Source organism: Podarcis pityusensis (assembly GCF_964106645.2).
Source record: "Podarcis pityusensis genome assembly, chromosome: 3".
NCBI classification, from domain to species: Eukaryota; Metazoa; Chordata; class Lepidosauria; order Squamata; family Lacertidae; genus Podarcis; species Podarcis pityusensis.
In genome coordinates this window covers 115958612-115981615 of record NC_138026.1, presented here as the reverse complement: position 1 = coordinate 115981615, position 23004 = coordinate 115958612, and the positions used below count along the sequence as shown (strand labels likewise).

The following is a 23004-nucleotide window of genomic DNA, read 5'->3' as shown; positions in this document are numbered from 1 at the left end:
GAAGCTTCAGTCCCTTTACCTTTTATGGTGATTATGAATCCCTCCCCATCATCTTCTCTATTGTGAAAACCGCCATTGTCTTTTTTTCCTATATTAATAGAAGTATCACTTATTTCAACATTTTTGTAAAGGAGAGCTTTGAGGTCTTCAACAAATCTCTGGAGAGAAGCACGAGTCCCTTGGACTTGTATATTAAGTGTAAAATCGGATATCTGGATTTCTCTCTTGTGCTCAGCATTCATAACTTGGTCTTCTACTGTCCGGGGCAAATGAGTGAAGCAATCAACTGTAAAGAAATTTAAAAAGGTATTGTGAAGCAAATGCTTTTTCTTAAATTCCAACATACCGGGCACCATACATCATGTCTATTAATTCCATTTCTGCCAGGTTACTATCATTTAAATAGAAAAGATATGTATATTGCATATATTTTCTAATTTTGACAATACTTAGCAAGCATATAGTGCTTTTGAATGTCTCATTTCTATATCTGATTGTAACTTTTCCAACTATTCCTCTCAGCTCAATTAGTGTTATTTTCTACCTAGTGCAAATGGGAGAATAGCTATTCTAGAACCAACCAGTGGAATCTGTGCAGAGGCTAAAGTTGATCCAGGGCCTTCTGCACTTCTTGTTCACTCTCTAAACCACAAGCTCTCATTGTCATCTGCCATGTGTTACTCCATTTTTTAGATCAAAATATATTTTAAGGACCTCTTCTAGTTACATAGCATTTTGTGAATACAGTGGTTCCTCAGGTTAAAAACGTAATTCGTTCTGGAGGTCCATTCTTAACCTGAGACTGTTCTTAACCTGAGGTACCACTTTAGCTAATGGGGCCTCCCACTGCTTCTGTGCCATTTCTGTTCTCATCCTGAAGCAAAGTTCTTAACCCAAGGTACTATTTCTGGGTTAGTGGAGTCTGTAACCTGAAGCATCTGTAACCTGAAGCATCTGTAACCCGAGGTACCACTGTATTCATAGAATCATAGAACTGTCCACCTGGGAAAAATCAACAGGATTTTATTTCTAAGACAGCTACATCATTTTCACATGTACTACTGGTTTACATCTGTATAGTCCTGCCTAAGTGTGGAAACCTGTATCTGTCACTGTGGATTTTTTTTTTGGGGGGGGGGTTAGTGTTGGCCCTATTCTCCAATGCGTTAAAGCAACTCGAATCTGTATTTTATCTTTTGTGGTATTAGATGCAGATTACATGACCACCCTCTCAATTACTTCAACCAAATTGTTTATAAAGCCATTGAACAAGGGGCCCAGGAGATAACCCTGTAGTTTTTGAGAGTGGCTGGGGAAACCCACCCATATGGATGGAGTATAAATAATAAGTTGTTGTTGTTGTTGTTGTTGTTGTTGTTGTTGTTGTTGTTATCATCATTATTATATACATAGGTGAGCACTCTTTGGGTTTGGTCAACCAACTACAAATCTAGCCCACATTTTACCAACTTCTTTGCAATAATATCTCGGCGGACTTACTGTAATCAAGATAGGCTAGATCAACAACATTCTCTTGATTCCCCCAAGCTATGTCTCATAGACCAACTGTTTAATTATTGGTTCTATTATTTTCTGCTATCAATGTCATGTGGACTGGTTGGTAGTTGCCTGGGTCTCCCCCCCCCTTTTTTTTTTTGAAGATAGGGAATTTGCCTGCCTCCAGTCCACAGTGACAAAGAATTCTCAAAGTTTATAGACAGAGTCTTTGACATTACACCTGCAGTTTCCTTTAATGTTGAATTCATTTGAAATGGTTAGTTATGTATTTGCCACCTCTATTTCCATCTTGAATTGCAGCTTCCACCATATATCATTTTTTCAATCTGTATTGTTACATAAAATAACGTTGCCACACATAGGCTCTATACTTAATTTGCCACCATACAGCAATAAGTGCTTTTTCAGTTATCATGTGTCAGGAACATGGCCCCCCAGAGATCAAGGGAAGCGTTAGACTCAGAAATTAGACTCGGAAATTGAACTAAGTGCACAAGGGATCAACTCTGCAGATGAGAGCAGTTTGACCTTCCCATGGAAGACTCTCAAGGGGAGGAAGAGTTGAATCACAGCCTGAGGGTTTCTAGGCAATCAGTAGATAAGCAGGGCTCTGAATCTGTGTTGAGTGGATGTGGGGAGGAGGCAGGCCAACCTCTCAGTCCCCGTTCTAGGCAACTTGAGAAGATCAGAGGGCAACGGAAGGGTAAGAGGGGAGAGGCTGGAGTTTGGCATCCTTCTTGCTGTGGGAGGGGTGAAAATTCAGACTGACCAACTATCGTAAATGAGAGCAGGCAAGAAACCGTGCTCTGGAAGTGTCTTTTTGTAAATAAACATGCATAAAGTTGCTGGAGAGTCATTACTTCTTATCGGACCTTGCTTACCTGCCAGAGATCATTATTGCTTGGTTAGTCTCTAACTTCAACAAGGCTGGGAAAATAGGTGATATGTCTGAGGGGCAACACGCTACTGCTGCTGATGCAGTTGCAGGCCCTGGGACACATGGAGATGCAACTAGTCAGCTACAGGTACTATTCCAACAGAATTTAGAACTAAAGACTCAAATTGACCAATTAGCAGGGTCATTTAATCAACAGTGGCAGGAAGTGTCAGAAGAAAAGGACAGAAGAGCCGCCAGGTTGCCTACTGGGCCCCCCTTCCAAGTTTTCAGGGAAGAACTCTTAGCGTTCAAAAGCAGTCTGAAGTGGTTTTTTGAACAGAGAGACAAAGAATTTCAGACTGAAAGTGAGAAGGTGTTTCTCGTGGTTGGTTTGCTGGAGGGGGAGACCCTCCTTGTAGATGGACCCTGAGGCTTGTCAGATCTGGACTCGTTCCTGAAACTAATGGATGCAATGTTCCAGGACCCCCAATTTTGGCTGCTGCTTCCTGACAATTACTGAGTTTAAAACAAGGGAGTAAAACTGGGATGCAATACACCATGGAATTTAGTATGTTATCCCAGCAATTGAGATGGGGAGAGAAGGCAATCACGGCATTATATCGAGCTGGGCTGAACCGAGACTTGATGGATGAGCTAGCCAGGTTGCCCCGCCCCTTCTTCCTTGGAAGGTCTGATAAAAACATTGCTACAATTAGATCAACGTGTGATAGAACACAAGGCGGAGAGGAGGGGGCTGGGCAGACCATCGTTCAAGATGGCCAACATTCCTGACATTCCCATGCGAACGTTTGGCAGCAGGCACAGGGAGGAACTATGGGGAAACCCATGCAGCTTGGCTCAGTGGGAGGCAGGCTCCAGATGTCGCTGGCAGAGTGAGAAAGGAGAAGAGAGAGGCTGTGCTTTGTCTGTGGCAAAGCAAATCACATATCAAGGCAGTGCCCTAGCAGAGGGGCAGTGGGGTCACTATTAGGGGCAAGTGTGGGGGAGAAACCCGACCCTAATGAGAAGCAGGTGGGAAACGAAAAGTCCCAGTCCCTCTCGGAGGCCCAGGACTAAGAGTAAGGTTAGCCAAAGGGCCTCAACCAGGTCCAGTGATTCCTGGGCTCCCCATGCTTGCCGTACTACAGTTCCTAGCATCCTTTGGGGGTCGAGATGCCAGCTAGCTAGCCCCCAGCTGGATCATGCCCTTCCAGCAGTGACGATACCCCGATCTCTGGTGCAACGTAAATCAGAGATTCAGACTTCAAAAGCCTGAGCACGCTATATTAGCAGAGCATACTGTGCAAACAGAACAGGTATGAGGCTTGTGGAAACATACTAACAGCTAAAGATTTATTGAGCATAAATCAGGACAAAGAAAACATGTTGTCTCCCTTTCTTTTCCTCAGAGAGACAGAGAAAAGCAAAAGGTATACACAAACGGAAGTTTCCAGCATACTGTGCTGGAATGTAAACAGACATGTGACATGTAACAATCCCATGTGCTATTTGAGTTATCAACCTCCAGTGCTATGTGAGTTATCAACAAGATGACTGAGTGTCCAAGTTGCCCTTCATGCATCCACACAGTAAATTCCCTTTTTTGCCAGTCACAGGTGCCATCCACAGACTTTTCCTGCAAAGGTGGAAAGACTGTCAGTGCCAGCAGCAGAAGAGTTCATTGAGGAGACGACAGCCATGCATAGTCTGTTAAAGGAGCAATTGGACTTGGCTAAAAAAGTCATACAAGAGAGGTGCAGATAAACACAGGAAGCCAGGCAAAGAGATAAAGGTGGGGAACAAGGTGTTCCTGTTCACAAGAGATCTGCCCCAGAAATGTAGATGCAGAAAGTAGGTGGAGCCCTTTGAAGTAATAGATCAACCTGGTGACGTTCAGGCTTAGGTTGCCAGCTTCCATGAAAATATATCCTGTATTCCATAGAGCACTGTTTGAGAAGATTTCACCCTTCCCATATCCAAGAATCTGCTGATGTTCTCTGCTGATTCTCCAGAGAGGAGGGGGCGGTTTCTGCTCAGTACTTATTCCTCTCCAGCCTCACATCAAAGGAGAGAGAGAGACTGAGTGTTAGAGAGATAGAGTGTGTTATCTCTGTATAGATAAGGTTGCTGCTAAGAGCAGCTGTAGACACTCAGTGCAGTTCAGCATTTTTGTTTAGACCTCATTTAGCTCTGTATATAGTTTTGTATTATAACAGTTGTAGACAGAATAAAGAAGATATTCTACAGAGCTGCTCTCCGAATTGTTTATGCTCTGCTATACTCTGCTATACTCTGCTGTGCATGACTGTATTGTGGAAGTGAATCTGGTACTCACAGCTCTAAGCTGTGAGTCCACAGCACTTTGACCTGCTCCTGTGCAGAAGGTCGTCTCTGGAAGTGCTACCCCAGCTCGCCTGGCCCAGTCTGGGCTGAAGTGGATGAGTCCAGTCCGTGGCACTGGCTCAAGGGTGATGCTGACACTGTTATCCCGAGTAGTTCCTGCACACCTTTACTAGATCCCTAGGGGGTCACCTCCTCCCCTGGTAATGGTGGAGGGAGAAGAGGAGTCTGAAGTGGAGCAGATTCTGGACTCTTACTGGATGAGGAAGTGGCTACAGTATCTGATAAAGTGGAAGGGATATGGCCCATCAGACAGATCCTGCGAATTTGCAGAGCATGTCCATACTCCTGAACTACAGACGGGGTTTCACTGTAGCCACCCCAACAAACCTAGAGGCAGAGGGTGGAGGGAGGAAGAAGAGGAGAAGGAGGAAGAGGAGGGGAATTATGCGGGGGGGTTCAGGAACGTGCCCCCCCCCCAGAGTGCAGGGGGAAAGTTAGACTCAGAAACTTAACTGCTGTGGGAGGGGTTTGAAAGTGACCAGCTATTGTAAATGAGAGCAGGCAAGAAGCCGTCTTCTGGATGTGTTTTTTTGTAAATAAACCTACGTAAAACTGCCGAGAGTCTTCTTATTGGGGCTTGCTTGCCTGCCAGACATAATTACAGCATGCATATTTGGCCAGGACTTCAACCTCTGTGTCTTATGATATACAAAGACAGATGTGTCCCTGCTACAAGTACCATTGCACTCCATGCACAATATTGTGATAAATAGCAGCAATGAGGGATGGTACCATATGATCCCATTTTTAGTTCTCATATAATCATAGCGCTGGAAGAGACCCCCATGGGTCATCTAGTAAAAGCCCCTGCAATGCAGGATACTCAGCAAAAGTGTCCATAACAGATGGCCATCCAACCTCTCCTTAAAAACTGTCCAAGGGAGTTTGTTGCACTTTTGAACAGCTCTTACCATCAGAAAGTTCTTCCTGATGTTTAGTCAGAATTTCTTTTCCTGTAACCTGAAGCCATTGGTTCATGTCCCACCCACCAGAGCCAGAAAAAACCATCTTGTTCCATCAATCCCTTCTACAAACACCCGTGCATTCCATGCATCTATCTGGACCATTATCAAGACTGCCCTCCATTGCAAAGACAAAGTGTGGTTCTTACGCAAAAGCTATTCCTTTTACTGGTAGACTGGATTCCTTGCTAATTCCTTGCATTTATCCTGTGATAGCATAGTGGAGGGGGAAAATATTTTGACATAAGAGACTAGCTGGTTTTTTAAAGAAAACATATAGTGGAGTGGGTTTGGGGACAAAGAAGAGAAACAGAGCAGGTTTGCCGAAATATATTCACACCTTATTCAGGACTTATGAAATATATGTTCAGACTAGTGCTGTTTACCTTCCCACCAGAGCAGTACCTATTTATCTACTGGCACTTTGACGTGCTTTCGAACTGCTAGGTTGGCAGGAGCAGGGACCAAACAACGGCAGCTCATCCCATCGCGGGGATTCGAACCGCCGATCTTCTGATCGGCAAGTCCTGGGCTCTGTGGTTTAACCCACAGCGCCACAATCTCCTTTATTGTTTCCTGAAGCCATTGGTTAATATGCCACCCACCAGAGCCAGAAAAAAATAATCTTGCTCCATCGATCCTTTCTACAGGCACCCATATATTTCATGCATCTTTCTGGACCATTATCAAGACTGCCCTCAATGTATTCCATTTTATGGTAGACCTGGCACTGGATTCCTTGCTAATTCCTTGCATTTATCGCATGATAGCATAGGAGAAGGAGCAATAGATGAAAAAAATAAAAAAATATTTTGACATAATTGACTAGTCTGTCTTTTAAAAACATATAGTGGAGTGGGTTTGGAAAGAAAACAGAGGAGAAACAGAATAGGTTTGCCAAAATATATTCACACCTTATTCAGGACTTATGAAATATATGGTCAGACCAGTGTATGGCATTTAGGGTACAGGTGTCCTTAAACTCCAGCCAGAGTTGCGATTGGAGCATGATATGTTGCTGTGATTGGTTTCTGGTTATAGGTCTACAGTATGGGAAAGGTGAAGAAGTGGGAACATGGTGTCAAAGCCAAAACTCAACAGCACAGACTTTGCAAACATGGGGCAGGCAGATCAACCCTTCTTGCTCTCTTGGGAATACATTCAAGAGTTGGTGAATGGAGGATTCATCCCTGCTGGGTGCTTTTTAGCAAGACCCTTGCCTCTGGGGAAGACATTTCTGCATTAGACCCCTGCAGACTGTAGAAGGAAGTCCTCCAATCCACAATTTCTGAATGCCAAATACATCCGTTCAAAATGTAATTTTGCATTGCTCACCACTAAACAATTGGAGAATAGGAGATAGTGCTCAGTCACAATTTACCAAAACAGAATTTTGCAAATCCATTTGTGATAGTAGGTAATTATGAGAATTCATGACATCATACCTTTTTTACTACACCATGATGAATACTTCATAGGGCTGTGTGTGTGTGTGTGTGTGTGTATCTCCAGAAGGGCAGATCTAGCCTGTAGCCACCCGGTTGCCTGCCCCAATTCTAGATGTCCTCCATTCTCCTTTACTGCTATAGTTCTGCAACTGAAATCTGATGGCTTACAGTTCTGGTATTAGACTTACCTGGAGAAACCAGGAGCATCAATAAAATGGTAGCTATGAATGGACAGCAGACTTGCATGGTGGAGCTTTCGTTAGGATTCCTTGGAGGCCAGTGAGAAATGGACACCCAAGCAGTGCACTACCAAGTTCCAGCGTCTTTTGGAAAGCCGAGTGCTCATCTATTTATGGGACTCTATGCTACTTTTCCACGTGTACTTTAATGTCATTTGCAAGATGTCAGAGTTTTGTTGCATCATTCCTTTCAAGAAGCAGTGTTCCAGTAAGAGGAACTAAAATACGGTACATTGCCATTACATTATTCTAAGACTATACTCAGGGTTCACTGGTTTGGAAAAAAGGATTATTCTATTTCTAAGATTTTCTTGAAAGATATAGTTTTTTTTCCTGTATGGGTCCCAGCCAACAAAATGGCTGGGGCAGGTTACACCGGGGGGGGGGGGGGTTGCACTGGGACAAGCGATCTCAGTGATCACAGGCAGTAGGAGGATTTACGCTAAGACCAGACCATGTCATTACCGAGGAGGCAGGTTTAGTCGTTGATTGAGGACTATCCGTGCCTCTGGATCTGGTCTTGACTGGACGGATACTGGATTCAGCAAGCGATACCCACATGACCTGAAGGTACTGCTGTGCAATGCCAGGTCCATGATCCATAAGACTGCTGCCATCCATGACTTGATGGAGGACTTGACCTGGCATGTGCAACAGAGACTTGGTTGGATGAAGCAGATGGGCCTGTCCTTGCCTCTGCTTGTCCACCAGGTTTCTCTTACGTACAGCAACCTTGTGGGCAGTGGGGCAGTGATTTTTAGGAAGTCATTAGTTTGCACCAGGCGTCCTATTGGGAAGACCCAGTTTTCTGAGTGCATGTTCTGGAAGTTGGGCAATAGGGGCAGAACAGGATTCCTTTTAGTGTACCAACCTCCCCACTGCACCAAGGATTCCCTGCCCTAGCTGCTTCAGGTCGTGAAGGATGTTCTCCTGGAGACACCAAGTTTGGTTGTCCTAGGGGATATTAACATCCATGCTGACACAACCTTACAAGGGGCTGCTTGGGACTTCGTGGAAAGCATGGCCTCCATGGGGCTGTCCCTGAATAAGTCTGGCCCAACTCATTGCTGCGGACATGCCTTAGACCTGGTGTTCACCTCTATGGATGTTGGTGATCTGACACTAAGTAAAAGCAAAACTAAAGAAGTGCCATGGTCAGATCACTTCCTGGTGCAACTGGACTTCTCCGTCACCCTTCCCCTCAGCAGGGAGGTGGGACAAATTCAGATGGTCCGCCCCTGCCACTTAATGGATCCAAATGGTTTCCAGAGAGTGGTAGGGAATGTTTAACCCATGTTGATGGCCTTTCAGCTGATTCCCTGGTGGCCCGCTGGAATGTGGAGTTAACCAGGGCTATTGACTGTTTGGCTCCAAAGCGCCCTCTCCAGTGGCCCAGAGACCCGACAGCCCCATGGTTTTCCACAGATCTGAGGGCAATGAAACAATTGCTGAGATGGCTAGAGTGCCTGTGGTGGATAACTCATTCTGAAGTTGACTGGATATGGGTTAGAGCTCAGTGTTGAGCCTACCAAGTGGCGGTAGCGATGGCGAAGAAGACTTTCTTCACCACCTCTATTGCATCTGCAGAAAACAGCAGCAGGAGATTCTTTCAGGTGGTTCGCAATTTAGCGGAACCACCTGCTCCATCAGGGCCCAGTACGGGCCACATGATCTCCTGCAATGATTTTGCAAAGTTTTTTGCAGATGAAGTTGCTCAGATTCGGGAAGAGGTAGACTCCACCGTGGGAGCAGGGCCAGGGCGATGTTGGCTATTTGCAGTTTAGTAGCGCTGCAGAGAGCTTGATAGGGAGACCATGCATCACAAGGAACTAAAAAATAACTTTAACATGGTTTTAATAACAAAAACAAAAACTCCTTTTACACTAAATACATCAACAAACATGAACCAACCACCAACCCACCCACCCCCCAGGGTAATGAGAGAGCTAGGTGCTGCTCTTTATATACTATGCCCAATTGCTGACACAGCTTAATTAACACAACTTAGCAGCACCTGCCATGTTTCACAGCTGTAAAACTGGGTCTCGTTATTTCGTTAGAGTCCTGTCTAGTAAAATTGCATGGGATCAATTCCAATCTGCTACCTCTGAGGATGTGGACAGGCTTCTTGGATGAGTTAAATCAACCACCTGTCTCCTTGATCCTTGCCCATCCTGGCTTATAAAAGCTAGCCAGGAAGGGCTGGGCAAAGGGCTTCGTGAGGTAGTGAATGCTTCTCTCTGTAAGGGAGCCTTCCCAGACCCGCTAAATGAGGAGGTCATCAAACTGCTTCTAAAAAAAACCATCTTTAGATGCTGCCAATATGGCCAACTATTGCCCAGTCTCAAATCTTCCATTCTTGGGCAAGGTGATTGAGCAAGTTGTTGCTGAACAACTCCAGGCACGCCTGGAAGAAGTGGACCATTTGGTCACACTGGTCAATAATCTCTGGTTGGCTAGGGACAAAGGTGAGAGCTGTTTCCTAGTTCTGCCGGATCTCTCTGTGGCTTTTGACACCATCGACCATAACATCTTTCTGGACCATCTAGAGGGGCTGGGAGCTGGGGGGCGCTGTTATACAGTGGTTCCACTCCTTCCTCCTGGGCCGTATTCAGAAAGTGGTGGTGGGGGATGAGTGTTCAGACCCCTGGGCTCTCACTTGTGGGGTGTCTCAGGGTTCTGTCCTCTCTCCCATGCTTTTCAATATGTACATGCAACTGCTGGGAGAGATCATCAGGGGATTTGGGCTGGGTGTTCATCAGTATGCGGATGATACCCAGCTCTACCTCTCTTTCAAATCAGAACCTGTGAAGGTGGTGAAGGTCCTGTGTGAGTGTCTGGAGGTGGTTGGAGGGTGCATGGCAGCTAAAAGATTGAGGTTGAATCCTGACAAGGCAGAAGTACTGTTTTGGGGGGACAGGAAGCGAGCAGGTGTGGAGGCCTCCCTGGTCCTGAATGGGGTAACTGTGCCCCTGAAGGACCAGATGCGCAGCCTGGGAGTCATTTTGGACTCACAGCTGCCCATGGAGGCACAGGTCAATTCTGTGTCCAGGGCAGCTGTTTATCAGCTCCATCTCGTACGCAGGCTGAGACCCTACCTACCCGCAGACTGTCTCGCCAGAGTGGTGCATGCTCTAGTTATCTCTCGCTTGGACTGCTGCAATGTACTCTATGTGGGGCTACCTTTGAAGGTGACCCATAAACTACAACTGATCCAGAATGTGGCAGCTAGACTGGTGACTGGGAGTGGCCACTGGGACCATATAAAACCAATCCTAAAGGATCTATATGGCTCCCAGTATGGTTCCAGGCACAATTCAAAGTGTTGGTGCTGACATTTAAAGCCCTAAACAGGCTCAGTCCAGTATACCTGAAGCAGCATCTCCACCCCCAAAGTTCTGCCCGGACACTGAGGTCCTGTGCCGAGGGCCTTCTGGCGGTTCCCTCGCTGCGAGAAGCCAAGTTACAGGGAACCAGGCAGAGGGCCTTCTCGGTAGTGGCACCCGCCCTGTGGAACACCCTCCCACCAGATGTCAAAGGGAAAAACAACTACCAGACTTTTAGAAGACATCTGAAGGCAGCCCTGTTTAAGGAAGCTTTTAATGTTTAATAGACTATTGTATTTTAATATTATTATTATTATTATTATTATTATTATTATTATTATTATTACTGAAACTGATTTTCTGGATCCATTTCAATTGGGGTTTTGGCCTGATTTTGGCATAGAAACTGCCTTGGTTGCCCTGTATGATGACCTTTGTCGAGAGAGAGACAAGGGAAACATGTCCCTTTTAATTGTTCTCGACCTCTCAGTGGCTTTCAATACTATCAACCATGGTATCCTGCTGGAGCAACTCTCCAAACTAGGGATGGGTGGCATCGCTTTGTTTTGGTTCCAGTCTTACTTGGATGGTTATTCCCAACAGGTACTACTGGGGAAGTGCTTTTCAGCCTTGTGGAACCTTCAATGTGGGGTTCTGTAGGGCTCAATCCTATTCCCCATGTTGTTTAACATCTACATGAAACTTCTGGGTGGGGTTATCCAGAGGTTCGGAGTACTTTGTCAGCAGTATGCTGATGACACTCAGCTCTATTTCTCCTTTACATCTGCAGGTGAGGCAGTGGAAGTGCTGGACCAGTGTCTTGCCTTGGTAATGGACTGGATGAGAGCCAACAAACTGAAGCTCAATCCAGATATGACTGAGGCACTGTTACTGGGGGGTTCCGTAGACCCAATGGGTGGAAGGTCATCTGCTCTTGATGGGCTTACATTTCCTCTGAAGGAGCAGCTTCATAGCTTGAGGGTACTCCTGGATCCTTTCCTGTCGCTTGAGGCTCAGTTGGCCTCAGTGGCCTGGAGTGCCTTCCATCAGCTTCAGTTGGTGGGCCAGCTGCACCTCTATCTGGACAGGCATAGCCTAACTACTGCTGTCTATGCTCTGGTAACCTCAAGGTTAGATTACTGCAATGTGTTATATGTAGGGCTCCCTCTGAAGACGGTTCAGAATCTTCAGCTGGTGCAGAATTCAGCAGCCAGGTTGCTCATGGAGCAATATGGTTTGAGAATATTACACTGATCCTGCTCTGACTGCACTGGCTACCAATTAGTTTCCAAGCCCAACTGAAAGTGCTGGTTTTGATCTACAAAGCCTTTTTTTTTTTTAATGATATTTATTGAAGTTTCACATAAAAAAAAGACATCTTAATAAGAGGGGGGGGGAAGAAATTTAAAAAGAAAAAAAGAAATACACCATACAAAATACAAAGGAAAAAGAAAGAAAAAACAGTTAAAAACAATTCCATCTTTTCATCTTAACTTTTACATTGACTTATTTCCCGGACCTCCTCATACCTCCCTCTTTTGTATTCCAATTCAATTTGTTTGTCCAGCAATTCCTTTCCCTCCTTTTTAATCCCAATCCTTAATCTTGATATAATATAACATTAAATTGTAACCTATTAAAAGCCAATTTTCCATTTCTTTTAACTTTTTTAATCCTAATCCTTAATCTTGATCTATCTATAACTTTAAAGCCTGTACAGCTAGAAGCCACTTCATTTCAATCCAACATCACTCTAACATTCTTTAATTTTGCAATATTTCTGTAAGTAATCTTTAAATTTCTTCCAATCTTCTTCCACCGACTCTTCTCCCTGGTCACGGATTCTACCAGTCATTTCCGCCAATTCCATATAGTCCATCAATTTCATCTGCCATTCCTCCAGTGTGGGTAGCTCTTGTGTCTTCTAATACTTTGCGATGAGTATTCTTGCTGCTGTTGTAGCATACATAAAGAAAGTTCTATCCTTTTTTAACACCAATTGGCCGACTATGCCCAGGAGAAAGGCCTCTGGTTTCTTCAAGAAGGTATATTTAAATACCTTTTTTAATTCATTATATATCATCTCCCAGAAAGCCTTAATCTTTGGGCACGTCCACCAAAGGTGAAAAAATGTACCTTCAGTTTCTTTACATTTCCAACATTTATTATCGGGCAAATGATAGATTTTTGCAAGCTTGACTGGGGTTATGTACCACCTGTATATCATTTTCATAATATTCTCTCTTATGGCATTACATGCCGTAAATTTCATACCTGTGGTCCATAACTGTTCCCAGTCAGCAAACATAATGTTGTGTCCTACATCTTGTGCCCATTTGATCATAACAGATTTCACCGTTTCATCCTGAGTGTTCCATTTCAGCAGCAAGTTATACATTCTTGACAAAGTCTTAGTTTTGGGTTCTAACAGTTCTGTTTCTAATTTTGATTTTTCCACCTGGAAGCCAATTTTCTTGTCCAAATTGTATACCTCCATTATCTGATAATAATGGAGCCAGTCTCGCACTTTGTTTTTTAATTTTTCAAAACTCTGCAATTTCAATCTATCTCCATCTTGTTCCAAGATTTCCCAATATTTCGGCCACTTGACCTCCATATTGAGCTTTTTCAAGGCTTTCGCTTCCATTGGTGACAGCCACCTTGGAGTTTTATTTTCCAATAAATCCTTATATCTTATCCAAACATTAAACAATGCTTTCCTGACAATGTGATTTTTAAATGCTTTATGTGCTTTAACCTTATCATACCACAGATATGCATGCCATCCAAATACATTGTTAAAACCTTCCAAATCCAAAATGTCAGTGTTTTCAAGAAGCAGCCATTCTTTCAACCAGCAAAAAGCTGCTGATTCATAATAAAGTTTAAGGTCTGGCAGGGCAAATCCACCTCTTTCCTTTACATCTGTTAGTATTTTAAATTTTATTCTGGGCTTCTTGCCCTGCCAGACAAATCTGGAAATATCTCTCTGCCACCTCTTGAAACAGTCCATTTTGTCCACAATTTGCAATGTTTGAAACAAAAATAACATTCTAGGCAATACATTCATTTTTACCGCAGCAATCCGGCCTTACTGTGGCTCAGGACCACAATACCTCAAGGACCGCCTCTTTTCATATGAACCTACCTGGACCGGACCCTGAGATCATCTTCTGAGGCCCTCCTTTTTGTGCCTCCTCCTTGAGAGGTCCATAGTGGCAACACGAGAAGAGGCCTTCTCTGCAGTGGCAGAGAAGTGGAATGCTCTCCCCAAGGAAGTTCACCTGGCACCTTCATTACACACCTTTCGGCAGTAGGCAAAAATTTTCCTCTTTGAACAGGCCTTTGGTTGATCTGTTTGACATCCTATACCCTTTTAAAATGTTCTTTTTTGGAGGAGTGTTATTGGGTTGTGTTTTTTATTCTAATTATATATGTTGAGATCTTTTCTGTGAACCACCCTGAGACTTCCAGGTATAGGGTGGTACATAAACTCTAATAATAATAATAATAATAATAATAATAATTGTACACAAGGGGCATACACAATTCTTCCTCACCTCATGTAATCCCCACAACAACCCTGGGATACATGTCAGCCTGAGAGTCAGGGTCCGGCCGAAGGTCACCTGGAGAGCTTCTGAGAACATTTTAGGATCATGCCCTCTGCTGGATATCAGTATAATTCTAACTGCAGAAAACTGCCACTATTATTGGGTATGTGTTGTGACATTCCCGGTAGCAGAATTTTGGCACAGTTAATGCTACCAAATGGGGAATAATTTACTTCTTAGACAGTTTTTCCAGGTGAAAGGCACATTTCAATTAGAGCTGTCTCAGCACCTTGATTTCTCCTTTCAAGGAAGTTATAATAATAATAATAAATTTTATTTATATCCCGCCCTCCCCAGCCGAAGCTGGGCTCAGGGCGGCTAACAACAATCAAAATAATCCAGCATTCTAAAAACATTCATTATAAAATTAATTAAAATCAAATTGATGGCAACCATTAAGCAAAATTCTGTGCAGATTGCCAAGAGGAGGGGGCCAGGATGCACCCTGACCAAAGGCCTGGTGAAACAGCTCTGTCTTGCAGGCCCTGCGGAAAGATGTCAGGTCCCGCAGGGCCCTAGTCTCTTGTGACAGAGCGTTCCACCAGATTGGAGCCGCGGCCGAGAAAGCCCTGGCTCTAGTTGAGGCCAGCCTAACCTCTCTGTGGCCTGGGATCTTCAGGATGTTTTTATTTGCAGACCGTAAATTTCTCTGTGGGACATACCAGGAGAGGCGGTCCCATAGATACGAGGGTCCTAGGCCGTATAGGGCTTTAAAGGTTAAAACCAGCACCTTAAACCTGATCCTGTACTCCACCGGGAGCCAGTGCAGCTGGTATAGTACCAGATGAATATGATCTCACAGCGAAGACCCCATAAGGAGTCTCACCGCGGCATTCTGCACCCGCTGGAGTTTCTGGGTCAGTCTCAAGGGCAGCCCCACGTAGAGCGAGTTACAATAATCCAATCTGGAGGTGACCGTCGCGTGGATCACAGTGGCTAGGTCAGGGTGAGAGAGATAAGGAGCCAACTGCTTAGCTTGGCGGAGATGAAAAAATGCCGCCTTTTTTTATAGCTGTAATCTGAGCCTCCATAGAGAGGGAGGTATCGAATATTACACAAAACTCTTAACGGACGATGCTGGCACTAACTGCACCCCCGCAAGAGATGGGAGTTGCCCCCTCAATCCCATATCGCCCCGTCCCAGCCAGAGGACCTCTGTCTTCGAAGGATTTAACTTCAAGCGGCTCCCATGTAACCATCCAGCCACAGCTTCCAGACATCTGGTCAGTGTGTCTGGGGCCGAGTCAGGATGGCCATCCATCAACAGATAGAGTTGGGTGTCATCGGCATACTGATGGCAACCCAGCCCAAAACTCCGGACAAGCTGGGCAAAGGGGTTCATAAAGATGTTGCATAAGAATGGCAGCTAGGATGCAGGGACTGATTGGACCAGTAAGCAACTTGCTCTTGAGTGCTTCTGCAGAATAAATCCTGCTCCACCATCTTCTGGGAAGCAGGGTCGCTTCTCTAGTTGGCATCCTTCTTATACGTATAGCTTCTGGAATGTTCTATCCCTTTGGAGTCAAGCACATGAAGAAAGATCTCAAACAGTCTGTTAATAAAGGCAGGTCAATGAGACCTAGTTCTGTTACGGCGGAGCCAAGTGGGACCATACAGTCACCAAACTTGGATAGTCTTGCCATTGTGACTCGTGCAAAGCTGGACTGCTGTAATGTGCTCTTTGTGGGGCTGTTCTTAATGCTAATCTGGAAGCTGCAACCAGCACACTGCTGTATCCTTCAGACCACACTTTACACCTTTATTTAAGGACCTATAACTGTACCATTACCTCCCCCCCCTTTTTTTTTACTAGCAGCCAATAAGCCACTAGGTCAGCCTCAAGGTCTTGGGTGTTTTCGCATGCAGGCCTAACACTGTGGAATCAGGTTTCTTCAAGGAGTGCCTTTCCACATATGGCTCTACTCTGTCACTACTATTGCCACAACCCATGAAGACTCTTTAGTGGGGCCCTCTCTTTGCTCCCTCTAAAAGACACTTTTCATAGAATCATAGAAGAGTTATAGAATCATAGAATCATAGAATCATAGAGTTGGAAGAGACCTCAAGGGCCATCGTGTCCAACCCCCTGCCAAGCAGGAAACACCATCAGAGCACTCCTGACATATGGTTGTCAAGCCTCTGCTTAAAGACCTCCAAAGAAGGAGACTCCACCACACTCCTTGGCAGCAAATTCCACTGTCGAACAGCTCTCACTGTCAGGAAGTTCTTCCTAATGTTTAGGTGGAATCTTCTTTCTTGTAGTTTGGATCCATTGCTCCGTTGGAAGGGACCACTTTTAGAACTTACAAAGGACAAAGAACATGGAAAAGCCAACACATATTCTCACAGTTTTTATTTTCAATTTTTCCATGGCCAGGTTCTACCAGACATCAAATGCCTGCAAAAATTATATCGTTTCTTGGAGGCCCCAAGCATAATTCTTACAGCTGAGAAAGAAGCAGCAAGCTATAGCTCCTCAAAACCATAAGCTTAGTTTTTGTATTTACTTTGGAAAGTTTGTTTGTTTTTTTCTGTATGTAAGAATACAACATTTTCATATATGATGTATAACTAAAATACAAATATTACTAGAAGATGATGTGGTAATGGCTATTAACTTCGATTGTATACTACTGTGCAAGGGGGACCCCCAGGGCCAAAGAATGCATCAAAGTGACAACTCCAACCTTGGAAGAAGGAGATCTGATGTTGGTTTCCTTACCATCTCCATCAATACCTTAAAGGTAAAGGTAAAGGGACCCCTGACCATTAGGTCCAGTTGTGGCTGACTCTGGGGTTGCGGCGCTCATCTCGCTTTATTGGCCGAGGGAGCAGGCGTACAGCTTCCCGGTCATGTGGCCAGCATGACTAAGCCGCTTCTGGCGAACCAGAGCAGCGCACGGAAACGCCATTTACCTTCCTGCTGGAGCGGTACCTATTTATCTACTTGCATTTGACGTGCTTTCAAACTGCTAGGTTGGCAAGAGCAGGGACCGAGCAACGGGAGCTCACCCCATCATGGGGATTCGAACCACGACCTTCTGATCAGCAAGTCCTAGGCTCTGTGGTTTAACCCACAGCACCACCCGCATCCCATCAGTAATTCCTTAATTGGTAGGGTCAAAGGAATGGTGGGAAGGGATGGTGCCATACCTCAGGAAGCCCTTGTTATGGTGATGATGAGGCCCCACCATGCCACAACCCAGCCAGGCTGGATAGAGAACTATAACTCAACTAGAGAGTCATGTAACTTTCATAGTTATAGGGTCTGTGACTGGGTAATAAAATGTGTATGTTATATTTTATAAATTTCACTTAAAGTAGGAAGCAGCCACCATGAATGGGAGCTGAGCTTGGCTCACATTCAAAATTTTATTTGCCAGCTTGTGACTAGATGCACCTTTCCACTCAGGTACATAAGGATGAGAATGCCAGAATCCTCCCTGCTGGATGGGGGATTGGGTTTAGCTTCTTTGTGTTGACCGCTGCTTCTCATATGAGACATGGGGATGATGGTGTGCACCATGGGTCATTGCAATCATTGCAGTGGAGAGCATCCAACTGAGCCAACCTGCTTGAAAAGGAATGGAACTGATGACCTAACCACTTCCTTGACTCCATCACTTCCTCAAAGCTGACTAGTTATGGCTAATGAGCCTCCATGGCATGCTTATCATTCTAAAGCCAGTTTGAGGAGCACTTTTGCAGAGTATGTATTCAAGTTATAATACCCAAACATGAGACATAGACACTTAATATACATGTATCGTTTCTGGTGCCATTTATTTGAAAAAGATAGAAATCTCACATTATTTTGCAGCAGTACAAGCCTGGACCACTTGATCCATTTCCTTTCAAATTCCCTGTACATAGTTTCCTGTAACCAGAACCCTTGCAATCCTGCACTTTCTTTGGATACCATCTATTCATTCCTTCTGGGTTAAAAACCAGTGCTTTAGTTTTCTATTGTCAGGAAATAAACAGTTAATTAACCTTTCTTGAGGAAGCATTGATCTCATTGATTGATTGGTGGAGAGAAACATCAATCCCTTCACCTTGTATGCTGCTGGTAATATCAGATATTTTGACGTCCGTCCGAAGGATGAAATAGATATTTCGAAGCAATCTCTTTATAGAGCGATTAGTCCCTTTGCCTTCCATAGTGACTTTAAAAGGAAATATCTGGTTGCCTTGGCCTTTACCTTCCAAGTTCAAAGAAAAATCATATATATGCCCTTCCTGGTAAATAAAACTCTTCACTTTTTGGACTAACGTCTTTTGAGAAGGCTTGTTGCCTTGGCCTTGCATAGTGAATGTAAACCTGATCAGATGGTTTCTTATAGATACAGGGACAACCACATAGGGCCTTTTGCTCAGGGAAGCATTTATCTGTTGGATTAATTGGTGGAGAGAAGCATCAATCCCTTGGCCTTGGATTCTGATGGTTATGTGAGTAATTTTCCGTTCTACTTGAAGGATTGCATCAATATTTTCCACTAATCTCCTGAGTGAATCATCAGTCCCTTGGCCTTCTGTGGAGACTGTAAACCGAGTCACCTGGTTGCCTAGGTCTTGGCTTTTAATGTTTACAAAGTAATCTGTTATTTGACCATCCATGTCAAGAAAAGCCTTGATCTTTTCTACTAATCTCTGTCCGGAAGCATCGTCCCCTTGGCCTTGTATGTTCAAGGTAAACTTGAGCTGCTTGCCTCTTTCGCTGTGTTCATTGTCAATCAGACTGGGCCTCTTTTTCAAGGAAACATTGAAGTCTCGGACTAATTTGTGGACAGAAGTACCAATCCCTTCACCTTCTATGTTCATGTTCATGTTAGCTATTTTCTGTTCTCCTTCAAGGATCGCGTAGATGTTTTCCACAAATCGCCTGAGAGAATTATCAGTCGCTTTGCCTTCTATGGTGACAGTGAAATGATTCCCATGGTTGCCCTGCCTTTGGCCTTCCACACTCACAGAATAATCCGTTGGATGTTCTTGCATTTCAAGTAAAGCCTTGATCTTTTCTACTAATCTCTGTCTGGAAGCATCGTCCCCTTGGCCTTGTATGTTCAAGGTAAACTTGAGCTGCTTGCCTCTTTCGCTGTGTTCATTGTCAATCAGACTGGGCCTCTTTTTCAAGGAAACATTGAAGGCTCGGACTAATTTGTGGACAGAAGTACCAATCCCTTGACCTTTTATGTTCATGTTCATGTTAGCTATTTTCTGTTCTCCTTCAAGGATCGCATAGATGTTTTCCACAAATCCCCTGAGAGAATTATCAGTCGCTTTGCCTTCTATGGTGACAGTGAAATGATTCCCATGGTTGCCCTGCCTTTGGCCTTCCACACTCACAGAATAATCCGTTGGATGTTCTTGCATTTCAAGTAAAGCCTTGATCTTTTCTACTAATCTCTGTCCGGAAGCATTGTCCCCTTGGCCTTGTATGTTCAAGGTAAACTTGAGCTGCTTGCCTCTTTCGCTGTGTTCATTGTCAATCAGACTGGGCCTCTTTTTCAAGGAAACATTGAAGTCTCGGACTAATTTGTGGACAGAAGAACCAATCCCTTGACCTTTTATGTTCATGTTCATGTTAGCTATTTTCTGTTCTCCTTCAAGGATCGCGTAGATGTTTTCCACAAATCGCCTGAGAGAATTATCAGTCGCTTTGCCTTCTATGGTGACAGTGAAATGATTCCCATGGTTGCCCTGCCTTTGGCCTTCCACACTCACAGAATAATCCGTTGGATGTTCTTGCATTTCAAGTAAAGCCTTGATCTTTTCTACTAATCTCTGTCCGGAAGCATTGTCCCCTTGGCCTTGTATGTTCAAGGTAAACTTGAGCTGCTTGCCTCTTTCGCTGTGTTCATTGTCAATCAGACTGGGCCTCTTTTTCAAGGAAACATTGAAGTCTCGGACTAATTTGTGGACAGAAGTACCAATCCCTTGACCTTTTATGTTCATGTTCATGTTAGCTATTTTCTGTTCACCTTCAAGGATCGCGTAGATGTTTTCCACAAATCGCCTGAGAGAATTATCAGTCGCTTTGCCTTCTATGGTGACAGTGAAATGATTCCCATGGTTGCGCTGCCTTTGGCCTTCCACACTCACAGAATAATCCGTTGGATGTTCTTGCATTTCAAGTAAAGCCTTGATCTTTTCTACTAATCTCTGTCTGGAAGCATCGTCCCCTTGGCCTTGTATGTTCAAGGTAAACTTGAGCTGCTTGCCTCTTTCGCTGTGTTCATTGTCAATCAGACTGGGCCTCTTTTTCAAGGAAACATTGAAGTCTCGGACTAATTTGTGGACAGAAGTACCAATCCCTTGACCTTTTATGTTCATGTTCATGTTAGCTATTTTCTGTTCTCCTTCAAGGATCGCGTAGATGTTTTCCACAAATCGCCTGAGAGAATTATCAGTCGCTTTGCCTTCTATGGTGACAGTGAAATGATTCCCATGGTTGCGCTGCCTTTGGCCTTCCACACTCACAGAATAATCCGTTGGATGTTCTTGCATTTCAAGTAAAGCCTTGATCTTTTCTACTAATCTCTGTCTGGAAGCATCGTCCCCTTGGCCTTGTATGTTCAAGGTAAACTTGAGCTGCTTGCCTCTTTCGCTGTGTTCATTGTCAATCAGACTGGGCCTCTTTTTCAAGGAAACATTGAAGTCTCGGACTAATTTGTGGACAGAAGTACCAATCCCTTGACCTTCTATATTCATGTTCATGTTAGCTATTTTCTGTTCTCCTTCAAGGATCGCATAGATGTTTTCCACAAATCCCCTGAGAGAATTATCAGTCGCTTTGCCTTCTATGGTGACAGTGAAATGATTCCCATGGTTGCCCTGCCTTTGGCCTTCCACACTCACAGAATAATCCGTTGGATGTTCTTGCATTTCAAGTAAAGCCTTGATCTTTTCTACTAATCTCTGTCCGGAAGCATTGTCCCCTTGGCCTTGTATGTTCAAGGTAAACTTGAGCTGCTTGCCTCTTTCGCTGTGTTCATTGTCAATCAGACTGGGCCTCTTTTTCAAGGAAACATTGAAGTCTCGGACTAATTTGTGGACAGAAGTACCAATCCCTTCACCTTCTATGTTCATGTTCATGTTAGCTATTTTCTGTTCTCCTTCAAGGATCGCGTAGATGTTTTCCACAAATCGCCTGAGAGAATTATCAGTCGCTTTGCCTTCTATGGTGACAGTGAAATGATTCCCATGGTTGCCCTGCCTTTGGCCTTCCACACTCACAGAATAATCCGTTGGATGTTCTTGCATTTCAAGTAAAGCCTTGATCTTTTCTACTAATCTCTGTCCGGAAGCATTGTCCCCTTGGCCTTGTATGTTCAAGGTAAACTTGAGCTGCTTGCCTCTTTCGCTGTGTTCATTGTCAATCAGACTGGGCCTCTTTTTCAAGGAAACATTGAAGTCTCGGACTAATTTGTGGACAGAAGTACCAATCCCTTGACCTTCGATGTTCATGTTCATGTTAGCTATTTTCTGTTCTCCTTCAAGGATCGCATAGATGTTTTCCACAAATCCCCTGAGAGAATTATCAGTCGCTTTGCCTTCTATGGTGACAGTGAAATGATTCCCATGGTTGCCCTGCCTTTGGCCTTCCACACTCACAGAATAATCCGTTGGATGTTCTTGCATTTCAAGCAAAGCCTTGATCTTTTCTACTAATCTCTGTCTGGAAGCATCATCCCCTTGGCCTTGTATGTTCAAGGTAAACTTGAGCTGCTTGCCTCTTTCGCTGTGTTCATTGTCAATCAGACTGGGCCTCTTTTTCAAGGAAACATTGAAGTCTCGGACTAATTTGTGGACAGAAGTACCAATCCCTTGACCTTTTATGTTCATGTTCATGTTAGCTATTTTCTGTTCTCCTTCAAGGATCGCGTAGATGTTTTCCACAAATCGCCTGAGAGAATTATCAGTCGCTTTGCCTTCTATGGTGACAGTGAAATGATTCCCATGGTTGCCCTGCCTTTGGCCTTCCACACTCACAGAATAATCCGTTGGATGTTCTTGCATTTCAAGTAAAGCCTTGATCTTTTCTACTAATCTCTGTCCGGAAGCATTGTCCCCTTGGCCTTGTATGTTCAAGGTAAACTTGAGCTGCTTGCCTCTTTCGCTGTGTTCATTGTCAATCAGACTGGGCCTCTTTTTCAAGGAAACATTGAAGTCTCGGACTAATTTGTGGACAGAAGTACCAATCCCTTGACCTTTTATGTTCATGTTCATGTTAGCTATTTTCTGTTCTCCTTCAAGGATCGCGTAGATGTTTTCCACAAATCGCCTGAGAGAATTATCAGTCGCTTTGCCTTCTATGGTGACAGTGAAATGATTCCCATGGTTGCCCTGCCTTTGGCCTTCCACACTCACAGAATAATCCGTTGGATGTTCTTGCATTTCAAGTAAAGCCTTGATCTTTTCTACTAATCTCTGTCCGGAAGCATTGTCCCCTTGGCCTTGTATGTTCAAGGTAAACTTGAGCTGCTTGCCTCTTTCGCTGTGTTCATTGTCAATCAGACTGGGCCTCTTTTTCAAGGAAACATTGAAGTCTCGGACTAATTTGTGGACAGAAGTACCAATCCCTTCACCTTCTATGTTCATGTTCATGTTAGCTATT

General features: G+C 44.2%; 1 long non-coding RNA gene across 1 annotated transcript in view; it reads left to right on the top strand.

The window, feature by feature from the left end:
* The window catches only part of LOC308472544, a 66831-nt gene that overhangs the window by 31077 nt on the left and 12750 nt on the right, over positions 1 to 23004 (top strand). The gene's annotated exons all lie outside the window — the stretch shown is intronic.